General features: G+C 42.5%; 1 long non-coding RNA gene across 1 annotated transcript; it reads right to left on the reverse strand.

Annotated features, from left to right (window-relative positions):
• Positions 1-11,202: 11,202 nt before the first annotated feature.
• On the reverse strand, positions 11,203-20,443 carry LOC114791867 (uncharacterized). The gene is made up of 4 exons (XR_003750056.1): positions 20,397-20,443; positions 14,174-14,215; positions 11,566-11,691; positions 11,203-11,302 (listed from the first exon to the last, which is right to left on the reverse strand). It is a non-coding gene; the product is annotated as an uncharacterized LOC114791867 (long non-coding RNA).
• Positions 20,444-21,269: the final 826 nt, after the last annotated feature.

Genomic DNA, 21,269 nt, shown 5'->3' on the forward strand with positions numbered 1-21,269 from the left:
AAATAAGTGACATGCAGATGTGTGGCGCACATTTAGCCTGTCATGGCTTTATTCTTGCCTTGCTATAGATCCAAACTGATAATAAACAAGCTTAGAAAATGCATATGCTGGAATATGTGTAAATGTGCATAATAATGAGAGGGAAAACTAGACAAAGAGCGCGTGTGCATGATGCTGTCTCATTAAAAAAACAGCACTGAAAGAACTGAAAGAAAGAGGGCGAGAGGGAGGCTGAGCTGCACTTCAGCAGTCTGTATTTAGTCTGTATCTCTGCAAGCGAAATCCCAGATCTAATAAAAGGATGAGAGCAGGAGAGAAAAAGGGGTTTAAGTGTGATTAAGAGGCACACAGCATAAAGAGAGAGCAGGAGAGAGAGGGAAAGGTTGAGCTAGGCTCTAACTACATAGGGATCAGAACTGTTGCCACAGACAGTGTGAAGGTAAAACACACACACACAAATAGATAAAAAGTGATTATTCTAGATAGCAAAGATCTGACCTCAGTATCCTCACTAGTTTCACATGTAACTCTTCTCTAGTGTTGCAGTAAAACCAGAAAAACCTCCAAGTGAACACGCCTCAGGCCTATAATTAATTAGTAAGATATTTTAAGGATCATACCATAAATAACATCATCGAGAGTGAAGTGAAGTTAAAGTGAAGCGATTGTCATTGTGATACACTGCAGCACAGCCCACGGTGACACCATGAAAATGTCCTCTACATGGTGAGCAGTGAGCAGTGTGTGGGGGCGATGCTTTGCTCAGCAGCACCTCAGTGGCACCTTGGCGACTCGGGATTCGAACCGGCAACCGGCCGCTTCCCTAACCGCTAGGCCACCACTGGCCCACATTACCTTAAAAATTTGACCAACATCTCTTTTTCTTCATGTGAGTTTTTCCTTGTGTTCAAGGGATGTTTTCTACAAGAGTTTGTTAAGGCAACAACTAAATAGTTCTCTATTTCGCACATGCAAGAAAACAAGAGTATAACAAGAGCACATTACCAGCTATGGCAAGCCTCCAGAGGATAAAAATACATTCCTACAGTACATTTCGTTCAAATGACATAAAACACTGTAATATTTATTTCATTTAATTCGTTTCACTTTTTACAGCTTGTTGCCCAGCATCACGCATGTGCACAGCCACAGATTTCAAATCAAAACTGATGGCAGCTGCAAGTTCACCTGTGCAGTTCGAGTCAAAAAAAGTCAGTCGTTTAGGAGTTGTGGATTTTATAGCTTTCTACAGAACGTTATTGTGTATCCTGATGGATGTAGTGAAATATAATAATAATAATAACAACAATAATAATAATGGTTAAAGAAATTTGTATAAATTATTGCAAGCAATGCAATAAAACGTTTTACTAACATGACCCCTCCTGGGCTCCGTACAAAACAGCATAGTCTACTTCAAAATGTTGATATAGTCTAAAAAATATTAAAATAGTAGCAGCTTTTTTTCCCCCCAAAATGTAGTTATTTTATATAACTGATAAATGACATGAACTCTAATACACTCCAGCACTTTCACTTTCAATCACTTCTGGACTCAATCCCCCCAGAATCCTTGCACAAACATTTTTACTCTTGCACAAATTTTTTACTTTTACTTTTCACTAATTTGCACACCTTCACCCTACCTGTTACACATATTTTATGTTTGATATAAAATAAGTGTAATATTTGGTTTGCAATACTTGCATATTGGTTCATTGTATTCTTGCAATATTTGCAATACTGTTGTCTGTAGCAGTCGCAAAAGCATTTCATACCGTGTATGACTGTGTATGTGACAAATAAAATTTGAATTTGATGTAATAAATTTACATGTTCATAGCCCAGTACAGTACATGATTTTCATACAGCAATGTAGTATTATCTGCAGAATGCTCATTTCTGTCATTTCAGACTTGAGACTTGACTTTGAGAAATTGTGAACATCTTTAGTATACGCTGTTCTCAAATAAATTTATTAGAATATATTTTTTAAGATCTTAAAGGGAGAGTTGGCTGTATTTTTTTGTTTTTCTTTGTGTGTTGATTGCATGAGATTTTGTTGTATCAGGTCTATCAGGGTTGTCTTATCGAATTGTTCATTGATTGTGCTTCTCATTGTTTCAGCTAACATTTGTTACATAAAGTATTGCATTTTAAAAATCCTATTGTGTTTTTGATTTTCTGTCTTTCATGTTACCATAATTATTCTAGATTCAGACAGTGGCAGTACATTTTAAATGTAGACTATAGTTTAGTAGCCGTTTACACAGGTGGCTGTGTGTTATTTTAGGCTGCTGCAGGTTTCTTGGCCACCAAAAGTGTTTTGTGATAAATGAGGCCCATTATCTATGTGTTAATTTTTTCACACTTAAAATGTATGAATGTCAGGCATAAAATAAAAGGAAAACTCCACATTATTTTTAAATGAAATTATTATTTTTTGCTTCTCAATACATGATTGACTTGGTCTATGTTTAAAAAAGCAGTAATAAGCACGTAAAAGATAAAAGTACATGTCCAAGGGCAAATCGGTAGATTTTCGTCCCAGATAAAATGACATGCCCATTAAAGTTGTTGTTATCATGATCATCACCATTATAAAAGGCCATCAGATTATACTCATAAAAATTTTATTCTCACCACACTTAATTATCATACCCTTGAGTAAAAGGGTATCAAAGGCATCTGGATCTTGGACTCCTCTGTTCAGTGGTTTAGTGCCTTGATAATTAGTTAATGAGCTGATTCAGGTCCAGTTTCCCCAAGGGTACTCTGAGATGGTGTGAAAGGCCAGGGGCCTGTAGGCAAGCAGGAGACTGGCAGCTCACCTTTTACACGGCCGCGCAAGCTCACTACCGCCTTCTCGGCCCTGATTCCACCCTCCCACCGCCATGCTGCCCCTCCTTTGGCAGCTCCCCCTGTCTAGCGGGCCATAATAAATAACTCTGACGAGATCACGCGCCGGAGAGAGGGAGCGTGGCTCTAACGACGTTTCTGACGCAGCTCTGTGGGGATGATCCTTGTCTTTGGCGCGCTGTCTTTAATTAGTTTTATGGGATGAAGCGAGAGAGGGGGATTGTTGCAGCCGCCGAAAATCAGCTTTTCCACTCTGCTGATTTACCCTGAAAAGAGAGGAAAAACAAACCTGCCCCGTCAGCAGAGTCCTCGCTAAGCCTAGAGGACAGGGTGGAGGAAAGAAGGGAATGAGGGTGGACGCTGGACAAGACTGAGTGAAGGAAAAAGAGGAAGAAAGCACACGCTGCAGGCTATTGATTTTACAGGACAATCATTTGAGGTTGTATTTAAAAAAAATTTTTAGAAATCCTTTTTTTTTTCTGTATTCTTGTCTTCTTGAGTTATGGCTGCAGAGTCTCCCTTGCTGACGTTATTAACTGATATTCATGCTGAGAGAAGTTTTTATCGATGTCTGCTGATCAATACTACTGTGTGCTACTTCTAAACAGCAGGGGTTCAGACCATAATCAGGTAGAAGCTGCACCGCATGCTTCTTTCGCAGCGACTGGCTGTACGCTGCTGCATCTGACACCTGTCATCCAGCGACTCAACATCATCTTACCTGCTTTGTAAGCCAACAGCTGCAGTTCTCTTTATACATGCTCCAAATGTAGTCTCTCGCGGGGTGGTTGGAGCTGCTGCTGCGCAACGAGTAACAACAACCGCAACAGTTATTTCTTACACAGCCCAAAATCACATACAGTATGTCCCAATGGGCTTTGACAGGCCCTACAGTTGACACCCCCCACCACTTGACCCTTCCGCACACAAGGAAAAACTCCGCAATGGAACATTTTAACTCCACATGTAACACTTGGTCTGAATCCTTGGGGATGTGCCACAGCGCCGGGTCCCCAGGGGTTAGATCCGTCCAGTCAAAGTTCTTTCACCTACGCGTACCTGCAATTGGAGGTGACGAGCATGTCCACCAACAGTCTGTCTTCACATACCCTATATGCTGATTTTGGTAATTAATCTAAGACAAAATAATGTTCAAAAATGTAATTGAGAACAGAGCTGACAAACACAGAGGCAATAAGACGTGGCTTTTGATTTTGGGCCCAGGGTTTTGTTCATTAATATTATCGTTTGTACAGTTTGATCAGAAATCCTTTTAATCAACGGAAGTGTGAGCACACACTGGCCTTTTGAACAACTGAAAAAGATTTAACGAAATCTAACTAAAAACCTTCTAAAACTGCACTCTCTCAAACTTTCACACACAAAAAAGAAAGGCTTGTATGTGCAGAATTTAGACACCAATCATACCTTAGCAGACACCACATTTCACTGTGTGCTCTGCATGGGTGCTGTGCTGTAGTGTGTCACATGTGACAGCTTATCGCTTTCACTTTAAGACGACACTGAGGTTGGGGTGGGTGTTGGGGGTGTTAGCGATGCGTCGACTAGCATGAGCAGGGGGAAATCTATCCAATACCATGAGTGGAAGTGAATAGGTCTCTAAAAGAGGACATGTCCCAGGAAAAGTGGACATCTGGTCACACTAGCTAATAGGTACATTTGCTGATATTGTGTGATTACATCTCTAAAACGTATATAGGATGCCTGACATTTCTGTATTAACCCTGGTGTAATGAGCTATCTGTTTTCCTAGTGTCTCGTGCATCCCTTGGTTTTGGATTGATTACCCTCTCGGATCCTTTTTTTGCCACATACTGCTCGAATGAGCCCTCTTCTCCACAATCCTGTGCAGGATATGCCACACGTGATAAATGGCCGGATCGAAGAATCTTCCATGAATTGATTAACGTCGACAAGAACGGTACAAAGCTTCAGTCATTTACAATGGCTGATTAGCGCCTGGGGTCCATTCAACTGCTAACAAAAACATTCTGCAGCATGGGCCGCTTGAGGTGATAGTATAGCTGTGGGAATTCTCAATGGTGGATGCTGTTTTGATAACGGGAATTTGCATGGGTAACAAATTCATATCTCACACTCGGCGCGGCGCCTATTATTTGTCTGAGGCAGCACGCTTTACCTGATGAGTTATTGATAAAAGAAGCCAAAGATCAATATAAGACTTTGGAACATTTTAAGATGCCACACGTGCAAATAAATCATGCAGTTTAAGACCAGTGTCTTTTTAAGTGAGCTGAGCCTCACACCCATCGTAAATCAGATCGAAGTAAATGCATCATGCCAACTCTAAACCTCTAGAGAGGGTCCCTAATGAAAAGATTTATTTTGCAGCTCAGATTTATTTATTTATAATGCAGTCATGGCTGTACTAAACTCCAAAGAGATTTCAAATGGAGGACAGCAGATGATGCTGTCCCTTCTGTTTTGGAGGAGAGCTACAGCTGTGAAGCAATGGTGTTCCAGAGTTTACCAGACTCACTTTACTGAGTAAGGGGTCCTTATGACCCACAGGTGCATGTTAGTTAGTTTGGGCTGATTGTGACACTTCAGTTGTTAAAAAAAACCCTTGTTTTGTTGAGTGCTTGTGCTTCTTTTCCACTACATGGCATGACCAATCCATCCCTCCCTGCAAGGAGGTGGTCCCGGACCCTCTGTTGACTGCCACCATGGGGACTCTTTTAGGTCTAGTCACCCTAGTGATCCTACCCTCTCGACTGGCCAGTTGTTGGTTCAGCCAGGTTGCAGAACCACCCACCTGCCCTCCCCCATGCCAAAAGAACTTGGGCCAACCATAGACCAGCCCTTGATACACTGGACTGGTGCAGCAGGGGAGAGGGCCTCCGGACTGGGGCCTGTCTTCTCCAGAAGGACTCCACCTAGTGGACAAGAATAGGGGAAGAGTGTCCACGGCCGGAACCATACAGGTGAGTTCACTGCAAGGCAGGACCAACAGCTCAATTGCCGACTGGTGACGCCCCATTGCCATCCTCCACCAGCTTCACTAGCCATCTTCCTCCTACTTGCCATCAGTCTGCTTGAGCCTGGAAGGGTGATGGTGCAGGTCTCCTGACAGGTGCATACTCTGCACTATCCGCCCACTAGTCAGCCTCGTTGTCAATGACATCATCTTCCTTGGGGCCGCCTACTTGACATGGGCTCCATGCCCACACATGGTGACACCATTCTCTCCAATCACATGGGTTGTTCCCTCACCATGGGTCATCTTGGGATCCTTGCTGATGCCCACACTCACCGTGACCTAGGGTGCTCTTCATACACTTTTATTGCTGTCTCTGCTGCTTCTGACTTTTGCTTTTGTTTGTTGGGCTGCCACAATTGGTCAAGTCTCGGGGTCAGATGGCGCAGAAGCGGGACATTCCAAAGCATTGTTTAAACATTGCATTTTTACTACAAACTGAAAATTAAACAGGCAAGATCTGAAATGAACCCAAAGGTCTCAACGGGGTGCTGCCTGACTGCTTTTAAGGATGCAGTGATCTACACATTTTTGTGTATTTTGTTTAACCATTTAATTTTTTGTAATTTGTGTTTGTATTATTTTCCTTCTCATGAGTCAAACAAATTCTAGTTTGAACATTTTACATGAATAAATTCGTAAAACAAATTGCAAGTAGAGTGTTATATCCCAAGTTTTATGGGTCTACTTCAAATTGAAATTGGTATTTAAGACACCACATGCCTGTTCAGTTTTGTGATTTTCTGTAAAAACCAATTCATAACCATTATTAAGCCAGTGGAGCCATGTTCCCACCAAGTGTCAGGGGTGTTTGAATGATTTTGGGTAACATGTAAGTCACGTCTGATAAGGGGAGAGAGCTAAACGAATAAATAGATATTTAAATGTAAATTTAGAAATTACTGCAATGTGCAGTGCTGTCAGCCACAGAGGAATAGCTGGGTTTCATGACATCCAATATCCGAGACAGAAAGACTGATCGTGCAACTTGAACAAGCATTTCCGATGGAACCATGTACAGTACGTATTTTTAACTTCTCCATGCTACGTCAGATGCAGCATGGGCCATGTTCACTGTATGCATGCACATCAGCTGGATTTTCTATTTGCTGAAATCAGACTGTAATGCCTGCTGCATTCTCCAGAGTGCGCGAGGAATGTGATATCGGCTCAGAGCATCTGTAATCCATTTAAACACGCTTACACACTGTCAGCAGGTTTGTCAACAGCCAGCGCATGGATGTAAACACACAAAGCAGAATGGATTATGGGAAAATAATCTGGTCACAACTGCTGGTCGGACAGACCCAAGGGCTTTTCTGTTCACTAACAAGAAGGAGAAGAAAAAAAAAAAACAGCTCATTGAGCTCATTGCAATTCTGTAATGTCAGACAATGAATGGGAATATTATTCCTTATAGGTACAGGTTTTCTTCTGGAAAAAATACATCTGTGCTATTCACATGAAAATGACAAAAGCCAGAGGCTGCAGTATCTGCGTGACACTCATTCATTTTAAGTGCCAGTTTCAAGGCTAATAGTAGACAAGGGGCTTTCTGCATAATAGAAATACTCTCTATATAAGCAGATAATGTTAATCCAGGACCAGAACATCAAGGTTACAGCAAATCAGCTTGACTGTCAGGATTGGGGGAATGTGGGGACGCACCTGGGTCCAATCAGGACTGCTGTTATAAGGCGCTATTGAACCGCCCATCGGCGACTGCGACATTTTTTGTGGACCATAAAAACGTATGTGTAGTGTTATTTTTCAGTTCTGGCAATCGGCACACGCCTGCGGGTTAGTTTTTGTTCTCCCCTTTATTTCCACCGTTTTTGGCCCTCGTGCCGTTTTCCTTTGTGTTGGTTAATAAAAGTTTCTCGGAATGTCCCGCCTCTGCGCTTCCTTCCCTCATCAGCTTGCGGACATGACATTGAGAATTTGCTTTGTTGCTTTCACTGTGTCTGGTTCAGCCGTTGACCTGAAGATTAATCCTCCTATCTTCTAAACCAGAAGGAAATAACAAAGTAATGTAAGAATATCTAATTGAATATCTCAGCTCTACGACTTCAACCTAAAGGACACATTCATGTATTGATGAGGCAGAGTTGCCGGGTCTTTGATGGTATCTGGTACCACAGATTTATCAGATTTCTCCTGCAATTGGATTTCCGTAAACATCTGGGAAAGTCCCAGGAGAACCATTCATTTCATGAATTAAATTTAGACTTATTAGATATTCTGCTATTAATTATAATTAAATAAATATATATTAAATATAGTAATTAAATATATAGTTTTAATATATTTTTAAATAAGAGTGCTCTGAGAAGTACAGTACAGTAGCCCCATCCTACCTCACAGCCCTCATTACACCTCGCACTGCACCTCATATTCTCCAAGCCTCCAGTACTGCTCGCCTGGTCCCTCCATCTCTGAAGGTAAAAGGAAGACATTCATCTAGACTCTTCACTGTCTTGGCCCCTCGGTGGTGGAATGAACTTCCCCTCGAGGTCAGAACAGCTCAGTCACTGAGTATTTTCAAACGGCAGCTCAAGAACGGCAGCTTTAGAGAATATTTAGATGAACTTTTAACCTTCTTATTGTCTGACTTATGTATAGAAACTACAACAGAGTGAATAAAAAGGTTGTATTCATAGTTGGGGTCCTAGTGAACCTGAATTGATCTCTTCATCGATGGTAACTTGAAAGAACGTTGTAAGTCGCTCTGGATAAGAGTGTCTGCCAAATGCCTTAAATGTAAAAGTAAATGTTTTAACCATGTTTTTCCCCCCATTGGCAGCAGGTCAGAAATTACTATGTTGAAGTAGTCATGTGTTATTGAGGTAACATGGGCTGTTGCACCAGGGACATGAGGAGGTTGCCAGTCGGCATCAGGTTTTTGTCCATCTGTTTGACTTGGAAGGAGTCTGAAAGGAAGAAAATGAAGTTTGACTTGAGATGGTGGCTGCTGTCTCTGGGTCTACGATCACATTATGGAAATCCAGCTCGCCCTGGACAAAGAGTAGGGGAGGATCTGGTCTGAGCCGCTGAACTGGAATTGTTAATAGCCAGATAAGAAAAAGTGCATGCTCAAAAGGAAGCTTTCTTAGCTTTTCTCACTGTAGATGCTCTTAAATCCCTTTAAAGAGTTCCAGTGAATATCTGACTGAAACGATTATCTGGTGAGAACACCTTAAAATCTCCAGTAATTCATCTAGAGGTGCCACATTAATGAAATTGCGAACATAAAGCTATGTTTGCCGTGTTGAATAATTGCTGTGGATTCGCTAAGATCGTGCACATCTTAACTGGATCTTCATTAACTGAAAGCATAGTTTCAGTTTTCTGAAAAAAATAAAAGAATCGGAAAAATATTTATAGGTCAGCACCACTGTACTCCAAAAATGAACACATTTCCAACACATTTTTCATTTAACATCACACAGTGACTATGTTTACCTGGGTCCTAGGTCCGATCCGCCAAGGTGCCACTGAGCAAAAGCACCGTCCCCACACACTGCTCCCCGAGTGCCTGTCATGGCTGCCCACTGCTCACTCAGGGTGATGGGTTAAATGCAGAGGACACTTTTCACTGTGTGCACCGTGTGCTGTGCTGCTGTGTACCACAAGTGACAATCACTTCACTTCTGGTTCTGTATTTGAAGGTGTGTTTACAGTGTGTAATATTTGGAAATTTATATCAGTACAGGACCTCCATGTCCCCAGTGCTGGTAATGCACTTCTGTAACTAAATTGACTTTATTATATGCCTTTTTCATGTAATAAATGTATGTAAATATAGAACAGCATCTTTTTGATTGTTGGTGTGTCACGTTTGCTATTGTGTGTCACGTTCTTTGCTCTCAAATTTATTCATTATTTCACTTGTGTGTAAAGTGTGATTTCTCTCAATTATACAATATTACAGTTGTGTATTGTGCACATGAAGCGGAACAACAACATTTTTTTTCTTAGTAATAACTGCAGTAATTAATCGTAATCCCAGAACTGATGTCATGCTGTAATTTTTGTAATTTTTTCCAGGAGCATGGAGGCCACAGCAAAGCGGCATGTTCATGTCTGGGAGGATGACTTGCAAAGAAATAAATGTCTGGAAGCATTCTGAATGTTGACAGCAAAGATTCCTCTTTAACAGCCCAAACGTCAGATTCCTATTCCAAGTAATCGCCGGCAAAGTGGGGGGGTCACACTCCATCAAATCTCTTTCTAGTGTAATCAGAGGGGTTTATTGTATGCAGAGAATGGAAAAGGGAAGTTAGATATGGTAAATCATGGCATGCTGGAGCAATTGTTCTGAGCCCTTACCCCTGGAAATGAAAGCTATTTATGTCGCTCTGGCTCTTTAGACTTCCATTGTTCCTCGGCAGTGAGTGAAACACGACAACACAACACTCTCTTGGTATCAAAAAACAAACACTCAGAAGGCAATTCCACAGCACATGATTAGTGCAATTGTTATGCTGCAGGCTGCCGTGGAACTGAAACATTAATGTCTAGCAGTGATAAAACATTCATACGCGCAATTTTTATTAAATCTCTGATACAAAGGGTTACAGAAAATATTACATTGCAAATATGATTATTTTTCGAGGACCAGTATATTATAAAATATGAATGACTTGATTTCTGATATTATAAAGTGGTCGTGAGGTTGACTCGAGATAAGAGTTTAGATTTTAGATCTATTTGGTCATGTTTTTAGTGCTGATGGATTATTGAGTGACAACTGGGCCTCGAATTTAATTGAATTAAATGCCATTAACCTTTGAGAGGTCGACTTGTTTGAAGATGTCATGTTCTGGCAGGCAAATTCTGCTGATCGCTCCAATATTTCACCTAAACTCGACGTGGCATTTTCTGCTCACTGGCACGGTTGCACAATGGAGACGTCTTTTTCGAGTGGATTTGAGGCTAAAGCCGCTCGGATGCTCTTCGTGGCGGTTCGTGTGCTGGCGAAAGGCTCTTATCCGAGCACGGCTCAACCTCAGTGGGGATGCTCTAACGCAGAGTATCATGCAGGGCTCGGCAAGACGAATGACTGTTTACATGTGTTCCAGTTCCCCACTGCACTTACGGAGAAAAAGTCCGCGTGCCTGCGATGGCGGGGGGGTCGGAAAGGCCCGTGCTATCCTCAGGTGCGCGTTAAAAAAACTATGAAGGGAGTCCCCTGTGCTCCGTAAATGTTCGAGAGAGGTGCTGCATTTTTCATGCGCCCGTGTTAAATATTGCACGGTCGCGGGTGCTGGATGTTTTAAGTTGGATGCAGGATGAACCGAGCCCCGATCTTGTGTCTTAATCTACTCCAAGGTCAGGGTGAGGGGAGTGTTCAGGGCCCAAGTTCACCATTGGTCACCGATTCCCGTTCACCTTGTTCCAGTCTTTGCTTTTGTGCCAAAGGATCTAAGGAAAATGAACGCATTTCATTGTTTTCCTTTGTTTATCCCACCATGAACAAATCTGTTTTGTCATGCTTTTGTTCTGGGGTCAATGGAATGGCATAATTGCCAGAGCCGAGCTCGGAAACTGTATGTGTGTGTATGTGTGCTTTTGGATTATTCAGTTCTGGAGCATCACCGAAAGGGTGTTATGCATATTTAATCGGCGCTAATGCATTTCACGTGTCTGCTGTCTGCAGTGCATCAGTTCAGAACGGGGAACTTTACCACATTGTAGACTCCGGATCCACCTCTTCTGTGACCTCCGTGCCTTTCTACTCGGAATCCAGCTGGCAAACCCACGTACTAGCACCCAGCCATGCCTACGGTACTGCATTGTTCGCACAGAAAATGCTGAAAGACAATGGTGGCCACATAATGAATGCTGCCGGCTTGAATAAAGTAGATCTTGAATAGACACAATGTAAGCGTGTGTGTGTGTGTGTGTGTGTGTGTGTGTGTGTGTATTTGTGTTTGATACGCTGTCACTGTGAATGATTTACCAAATGGAAATGTGAAAGCATATACCTGGCAAAATGGGGTGCTTTTAGCCCAGATTGGAGAACAGAAAATAACCGTAAACTACAGCCTCAAACACAGTTACGGTGGCTGCCAGTGGCCTGACCCCGCTATTCAACATATTGAGCTAATGTCCCTGACAAGAGATTTGGTCAGATTCTTTTTTTGTCAAAATCTAGTGTGAACCATGAAGAATTGGTTATGCTTCCTCTGGTGATGCAATAAACGTGCAGTTCACCACGCTATACAGTGTATAACACGTTTGGGTTGGGTGGGGCAGTTGTAGCCTAGTGGGTAACACACTCGCCTATGAACCTGAAGACCCAGGTTCCAATTCCACTTACTACCATTGTGTGAGCAAGACACTTAACCCTAAGTTGCTCCAGGGGGGGGACTGTCCCTGTAACTACTGACTGTAAGTCACTTTGGATAAGGGTGTCTGGTAAATGCTGTAAATGTAAAATGTTTGCATCTGTGGAGTTGGCTGGCTTGATCCTGACTCCTCCCCTAGGTTTACAGTAATCACAAAATGAATGTGTATAATTATCCTCATTGAACAGGCTCCATCCATTTCTTAGCACTGTGCAGCCGAATCCCTCTCCATCGACTTATTTACACGAACGCTTAGAGTTTTGGAAAGTAAAACAGGCCTCGACTCTTTGCTTTGCTGCCTTGTAACTCTCATCTTTATTTTGCTGTAGAGAATCTTTATTCATCCCTTTTGCAAATAAGATTGTTCGCTCTGGAAAAAAAAAAGATCTTGGAATTTTATTTCCCTGGCACTGCTTTGGGATTAGGGGCTAATTGATTACTTCATGCAAATGATTGCGCAGTCAATGTTGAGTGGATTAGAGGTAATTTTAGAAGTTTAATTGGTTTCTTGTTAAATTGGCATAAGTTTCAGAAGTTGCAGAGCAGCGTGCCTTCATGAAATCAGCACCGTGTGACACACTGGTGTTGGGCACGTGGTGGAGGGGGTGGAGCAAAGGGACTTTTTTTTTTTTTTTTATTAGGATTTTTATCCCTGTACAGGAACAAAGCAGTCAGAGGCCTTCAGCCATTTATCTCTGTAGCACTGACCCCACATTCACCAGATAAAACATTACGGGCCCCAGTAGACAGGGAAGGATGGCAGTCACCCTGCTAACACACACACACACACCCTTTGAAAATGTCATTCTACTTAATTAACTGTGTCACTCCTGGCCTGCCGGATCAAAGCTCATAAAACTTCCTTCAGTAACAAGAGGTTAGTGTGCAACGTTGCGTGGGTGTGTGTTTGTGCGTGTGTGTGCTTTCCAGCCCTCTAGCATTTGCAATAAATACATACTTAAAATAAAACATACCATTAATAATACATGTAATGCATGTAGTTATTTTGGTTACTGTATATAATTGTATGAAGTCCTGCAAGATTGCTATTTGTTTTATTGGATAAAAAAATAAATAAAGATTTATCCGAGATAAACGATGTGTTTTTTCATTTACCTTATTTTTTTGTTGATTTCGAATTTTCTTTGGTTTCCTGTTTTCTGTTTTCCCTAAAATGCATTATTCTAGACACTGACCTGCTGCCCTTTTCTTTGTTGCTATGGCTACGTAGATGTTCTGCTGCCTTGAGGCTAGCACATAGATACAGATCTATGATTTAAGGATGGAAACACTGGTAAACATACACACACAAACCCACCTATCGGGATGAAACCTTCACCAAGTTTTTACAGGTATCTCCCACATCTGCTGGCAGTAATTAATCTGGCGCGGACCTTTGTCTTTTCAACCTACGTAATGTAGAACCATTTTTTTTTTCCCTGAGAACTTTCCCTGGAGACCTAAAAATATTTTCATATAGACACAAGAGATTCAGAATGTGGCAGTTTATGAGAAGTGAAAGGCGTGTGTTGACACTTGAGAGTTTGCACTCGGGCGGAGGGCTGTTTCAGAAACACTGACTGCTGCGTGTGTGATGTGACAGCCTCCGCTGCACTGAAAGCCGGTGGATTCTTTTTCATTAGTGCCTTTTCTCTCTTTCTCATTTCTATTCTTATTATTGCATTATGCTCAGTGCACCAAATTGACTTCAACCAAGCGCGGCTTTACCCATGGTGTGTCTTTTTTTTCTCAGTTTAAACTCTGCTTGAGCAGAGTATAGTGCTGCAGTCCACCGCGTGGTAAACATACTTTAGGAAAAGAGCAATTTAAAGTTAAAGTGCCCCTGCAGGCATGTGTTACGCCTGGCCATGCCGACAGACACACAAAATAAGAGAAATGCCCTGGATTGCCCAGACATGTTGTGCTCTCATGTGTATGTGAGTACCTCCTCCAGCCAGACAAGTGCCATGCCAGTAGAAGGCCATCTCTGCAGTAATCTCTCATCTCTCTCCCATTCATATGCATGCTTGTGGCTTTTTAGAAGAGAGAGATTAGACCCCCTACCAACATGTCCTCCCACCGGCGATGGGGAGAACCTAATTACTGCTTTGGACTAACAGAGATGAATGTGTTTTCAGGAATAGTATCATCTAGGTATATCTGTGAGATTCCAGTAAAGATCAGAGATCTAACCAGGTCCACCAATTACTGGCATTGTGAAAAACCAAATTAGCAAACACGAGTTGACAAAGGTTTGTCACGGGTGGGCTGGACATGGCATGAAGGAGGACGCATTCGCACGATCACAGGACAGGGGTTTAATACAGACTTCACAAGACAGGGGAACATCTACACGCACAATGACCCGACGGTGAACAGACACGAACAGGATAGTTTTATACAATTATATAAATAGACAGCAGATGAACACGATCAGGGAACATTACACAGGACGAACATGAAACTCCGGTCCGGACCCCGGATCCGGAGTCAACCTCTGCCGGTCCGGATCATGACAACGTTATTTCTGAAAGTGAAGTGATTGTCATTGTGATACACTGCAACACAGCACACAGTGACACAACAAAATGTGTCCTCTGCTTTTAACCCATTATCTTGTTGAGCGGTGGGCAGCCATGACAGGCACTTGACAGTAGAGCACTGTGTGGGATCGGTGCTTCGCTCAGTGGCACGTCAGTGCCACCATGGCGGTTTGGCATTCGAACCAGCAAACTTGTGATTATGGGTGGGTTTCCTTATACTATTCCTTAATTTCAGGTCAAGAATAAAATGTCCGGTACCAAGGAGGCAATTTTGCTTTCTACTGTGTGCTCCTGCTTACCACACCTTTATTTTCCCCATTAACTAATGAAATTATCCTCAAATCTTCTTCTAATGATGTTAAATCCCTCTTCCCCATGCACATATTGATGCATGGTGATCAATATCACATTCTCATCCAGGGCACCAAACATTTTTAAAAAATTGCACTGACCACAACAAGGGCACTTCTGAGCCAAGATAGGAACCCTTTAAACACACATAATCAGCACCATGGAAAGCTCCTTTTTATTATTCACAAACTGCATGGAGTAACAACAAAGGGGATGAATGCATGGATTGGAAAAAGAGGCCTACTGAAGTTAAAAGGAGAAAGGAGTTTTTAAACTTCCCAGCATCAGCGCCTACAGACCCAGATCACCCGATGAAAAGACAGCATGCTGCAGGATTTGTTTAGGACATCTTGCCGCTCTCACAGTGTTTGCCTTTTGAAAGATTTCATACAACAGAGATCAAGTAGGCCGCTGGTGTTGTATGTGACTCCCATTTTTTATTTTTTTTTACTCTGGCCAACATGGCCTCAATTACCAAGTGCAGAAAAGCGAGATCAAAAATTCACAGAAGACCCTGGCATCAATCCTTTTCCTGGTTTCTGTGGTTTCTCCAGCATGGATTCTCTAGAAGGACAAGGTTCTGAAGGGACTCCTCTCGACCCGCCTTGTGAAAAAGCCTCTGCCACCCAGAGCTCTCGTGTAACCCAGTTCAGAGCAGCGGGTTCCAAGAACACCTGCCAGGTTTCTGATTGTTCTTTATTTCCAGGCCAAAGGAAATTTGAGACAAGGCATCCATCTGAGTTAATGTTCAGAGAGCGTGATTGGAAGTGTGGCTCCTGTGATGTTATATCTTTCAGGGCTGTTAGCTAAGGCAGCATTGCTTCACTGGCCGGCTGCTCTCTCTCTCTCTCTCTCTCTCTCTCTTTTTTTTTACATCAGCAGTCATGTCCTTGCCCTCAACTCAACCCCCGCCTTTCTGTGAAGGAGGGGGACTTATAATTGTTCCCTTCACACATCATGACTTTATTTGACTTTGCGAGTGTTCTGTTCTTCATTTTAGACTTCCTATGTGAGGAGAATGGAAAGGAGCGAGGGACCACAAGGACGGGTTTGTCTGAGTCAGCTGATCACACAGTGGGAGGTATTTCAGATGCACTCTGTAAGACATAACATGGCTGGAGAGTTCTTAGACTCCAGATTCACTAGTTCACCAATCAGAATTCTTAAATGAAAGTGCTGATAATCTACATGTTTGGTAGTGGACTTGGGGCCAAGATGACCATGAACAGAGATTGTGTTTTATTTTCTTCTTCACTGATTGCTTATTAATAAGGTCTATTATGAGCAAATGAAAAGGAAGTGCAATATTTTTAATGTCATGATGACAGGCTTCTTGGTGAACTAACTACCCACCAACAAAAGGGCTGGGTGGGTAGTTAGTTCCTCATCTCAAAGCTACAGATAACTTGCAAGCTGTCCTTTCTTATTTGTAAGAATTCTGTCACATCAGCACTCCTCAGCGATCATTGGACTCAGCATCTTTTTTTATTTTTTTGGAGGGGGGAGGTATTATAATGCTATATGAAAATGTAAAGTAGTTTTACGGAAGTATTTCTGAGTTTTGAGGGGCTGACAGGAACACAGAAATCATGACCCGCTGCTGCCTGAACGTTGATCAGACCATTCAGAGCATCAGAACCGAGCTATTTAATCACAGGAGAATGAACTGTTTAATAATTTTTTACAACAATAAGGGGCTCCGCTCTGGTATAAATTGCCTTTGGCCTCAAGCCTACGGCTGCAGCACACCAGTGGCAATATCGCACAGTGCAGCAGCACCTCCAGACTATCACTGCTTAAATAGCAGTGTGCATTTAGCCAGATTGCAAACGTCCAAGTATGATGGACTGTCATGAGCTCCAGCTTCCCCTGACCCTGACTCGGATCATCATCCATCCAAAATAGACGGATTTGCCTTCTGAATATAAACATATGCGTTTCTCCCCAGTTCCATGAATACACTACCGGGTTCATTTTAAACATGTACGCCGAAGAGCATGGTTATAAATATGCCGTGAAAAAAGTTACATTATTACCATTTGACACATGAAATAATCTAGTTCTTTGGGGAGCGTGGGCTGAAATCCCTTGGTCTTCTCTGGTCCATTTCCTCGGCGAGGAGTGTTTCGAAAGGATTAGGTGCTTCTGACAGTCAAACCTGACAGCGGCGAACTCAAAAGACACCAGGCCTGCATGCCTGAACACACACTGTATTATCGCCCAGAGAGGCGGCCTTAATATAAATGTGCTGCGGCTGATATTAAGAGACAGGTAGACCTTGGGCCCTTTCCGAAAACACTGTCTTTCAATTAGGTGGGTGAAGTTGACGCCGTGCGGCGGCTCGAGTGCTTCTGGAAAGAGGAACAGTGGCGTTGTTTCAGGGAAACAGGGCCATTTTACGTGTAGTTACAGAAGCCAGGCCCGTTTTGAAGTGGGACTTGAAATGGACGGACAAATGAGTTTCCTGCAGCCGATCCAGCGCCCGAGCAACGAGCGCACTCCTTCAGGAGATGGGCAGAAAGAAAGGGAGACATTGTTCTGATAAATAGTTGATGAATTCTGCTGAATAAATGCATGCATGGAGAGGGGAGATGGAGAAAGAGGGGAGAGTGGGATGCTGGGACACGACTCCCGCTTATTAGACTCCGAGTCCAGGCAGTCAGAGATCCGCTCCAGGGAACACTAATAGGAAGCGTTTTAGAACAACGAAATGGAGAAAGAGCTAGAAAGAGGAGTGTAAGGGGAAAAAAGGGGGATGAGAGAAAAAGAGGTGGGGTGATGGGAGCTGGAGCAAGAACAGAAGAGAGAGCAAAAAAAAAAAAACAGAAATTTTGCCTCAATCTTCCTCAACTCTTCCCTCCCATCCTCCTCTCCCCCTCTCAAAGGACACCAGTGCCTGTTGAGAAATCCCAGCGCTCCATGCTAAAAAAAGGAAGAGATCATCAAAATGCAAATCAGAGGAGTGTGCAGCTCCCATCCTAAAATTATCAAAAGATTCCACCAAAGACAAGCCACACAGCGTCTAAATTTTTCATGGGTTAAAACAAAGAGTGTGGGGAATAATAAATAGGACTGTTTTGCTTTTTTTTTTGGTGTGGCTGTAGGTTTTTTTCTTTCATTTTTTAAGAACAAAGTGTGTGCAGATGATATATATCTGGCCTGAACTCAGCAGCAGTTTGAATCGAACACATCTGACAGCGGAGGCTGGGGCTCAGGTGCTGCACAGTAAAATAAAGCTAGAATCCCCCGCTTTCTCGCTCCCGCCCTTTTTCCTCCACACTGACTGTAGCTGCTTCTAGAATGGTGACATTTAATGTGTACTTTACCATTTCAGTTCTTTTATGAACTCTTCATCTAAGTTTATAATCCTACCTAGACTACTGCACCTCAAGAAATAGTAATAGTCATGATAAATGTCATTTGCTAACATGTTTCTATGTGAAATGTTGATTACGGCTGATCACTCAGCAGAACCAGATAGTAATATTCTTAAATTATTACACATTTGAGAATGATCCACACTTATTTGGCTGGGGATTTTTAATCAAATAATACAGATTTTTTTTATTATTACAATATTTTGAGATTCACATATATATATATATATATATATATATATATATATATATATGTGTGTGTGTGTATGTATGTATGTATGTGTGTGTGTGTGTGTGTGTGTGTGTGTGTGTGTGTGTGTGTGTGTGTGTGTGTGTGTATATATATATATGTATATATATATATATGTGTTGCACAGCAGTGGCATGACTGATTTTTAAAAGTGTCAGTATTTTTTGTTCTTTTCCTTAACTGATAAGAACCAGATTAATTATTGATTTTCTGTATTATAAAAAGAAACAGGAGCAGCTTTACTGGTGTGAGCCTTTATATATGTGTTTTATTTGGAGCAGTACTGTGCTTCAGCCTTTACTAAAAAAAAAAAAAACGCTCCCACCCCCCACCCCCCCATATCTATTTTTTTAGATTGGGCTGCATTATCTATGAAAGCAGTCCCTCTCTTGGGGCTCGTTGACAGTGACACCATCCAGCGCTCGATGCTGAGAGATCAGCCCCCGTCAATATCTGATCAATCCGGCATTTACATCTCAATTTAGGACCGTTACACACACCCTGTACACTAACAAATGCTGAAATGGTCGATGCAGATAGATTAAGTGATTCTAAACAACTGGATTAGATAGATAAATAAGGCCGTTCATACACACACAGTCATGCACACTCATGCTCTGCTACATCAAAACGTTCAAGGGTATTTAAGGATCAGCCACAAACACATAAAATTTTCAAAATGTAGAAAGTTACATAACAGTTTTAAACCCCAAACTACTGATTTTATAAGTCTTTCATTTACTGACTCATTTCACATTGTAGAACAAAGAGTAAAAATGATCAATCAGCACAAGTGTGGTTATGAAATAAACTAAAAACAGTCAACCAAACAAAATGTTTCAAATTTTAGGGACTGTGTGCTAAGCAGTGTGCTAAGCAGTCATGTGTCACGACTACGGACTTACGGGGGAAGGAAGCGCAGAGGTTTGACATACTGGGAAGGGGGTTTTATTATAACAAACAATAAAGAAATACAAATAAATAATGGCGTGGTGGCCGAAAACGATTTAACTTAAATTAAGAACTGAAACTAACCCGTAGGCGTGTGGCGATTGCCAGAACTCAAAACACATGAAACAAAACTAGGTCAAGTTCGTGCAGCGAGTTCACGAAAATGCCAGAGACCCCGAACGGGCGGAAACTTCCGGCATTTATGGGGCGTCAGGAATGGATTCAGGTGTGGAGCCCAGCTGCAGGCAATCCTGACATCATGAAAATGAAAAAGGAAGTGATATGGCCATCCATGCAGTGGGTGTGTCAAACTTTATCGTTGTTTAGTTACATTTTTAAAAAAATAATTTATGCAACTCAAATCAGTTACAGTTTCACTCTAATTCCCCTACTTCACATGAAACATTTGCAGAAAAGGTTGCGGTCAAATGGCCCAGCTCCCAATCGTTGCCGCTAAATCCGGCCCTTAACAGCCGTGCGACGACCAAAGCTGAGTAAGCCTGAATAAGAGGCGAGCCGAGCCCGGCGCGCAGCCGGGCCGCGCCTCATTCGTATTCCTCTCCAGCTGAGGCGCTGACCTTTCGGGCGGACCCTCGCCGTGCCTCCCTCTCCCTATGTATTTGGAAAGCAAATAATCTGTGTTGACTGTTCAACAAGCCCCCCCCCACACACACACGCTTCCTCCCTCTCACCCACTCTCTCCTCTCCTCTCCTCTCCGCTCCCTGGCAGCTTTCACTCCCAGTAATCCATTTGTATGGAGAGAGGCTGGGGAAGGGGAGGCAGGGAGGGGGTTCCCAGTGAAAGGCCACTCTTTAAAATGTGTTTGACATTTGAGAGCGGGCGGCACAAGTGCCGCCGTGCTATTAATGAACAGCGCCTGCACTTTATTCAGGGGGTCTGTGAGAGCGCGAGGCTGTGCCTGCCTCCGGCTTCAGAGCTGTATACTGCAGTTCTTTGTGTGTGTGTGTGTGTGTGTGTGTGAGAGAGAGAGAGAGAGAATAATCATTACCAAATGTTAAATGAGCGAGATATACAGTGATAGGCTAACTAACCTCCGGGGGTCAAAGAGGCAAGGCTGGGATTAGATTTATTTCCTCTAAACAGGGTGTGGCCGGGCTTACCGTAAAACACAGCTTCTTTCAACCTGTTGCAGTAATAGCCGGTTTCTTATAGACGCCTGATGGTGCATCATTTTCTCTTCAGTTGACTCACATTTCTAAATTACTGGATTGAAATGTTTCGTTTTAAAGTGAACGTGGAAAAGAGAGGATACATATTCTTCATTTGCTCGTGGCCTAATCAGTGCAAAGGTGGAGCCTTGATTATAAGGGGCAAATGTTTGCATAATTTGCATTGAGGCCAGTGTGTTTAGCATCCAAAAGAAGGACAAAAGTAACGCAGCAAGACCTCTGCTCATGCCTTGTTATGAAGGGACTGAGATGGATTCATCTAGAAAGTGCGCGAGGTCCTTGTCATCTTTTTAAAATGATTTTCTTTTCACAAAAAAATCCCAAATGATGACAATGAATAGAAAGAGAGAACACACACACACACACACAGACACACAT

The sequence above is a fragment of the Denticeps clupeoides genome, chromosome 6 (genome assembly GCF_900700375.1).
Source record: "Denticeps clupeoides chromosome 6, fDenClu1.1, whole genome shotgun sequence".
NCBI classification, from domain to species: Eukaryota; Metazoa; Chordata; class Actinopteri; order Clupeiformes; family Denticipitidae; genus Denticeps; species Denticeps clupeoides.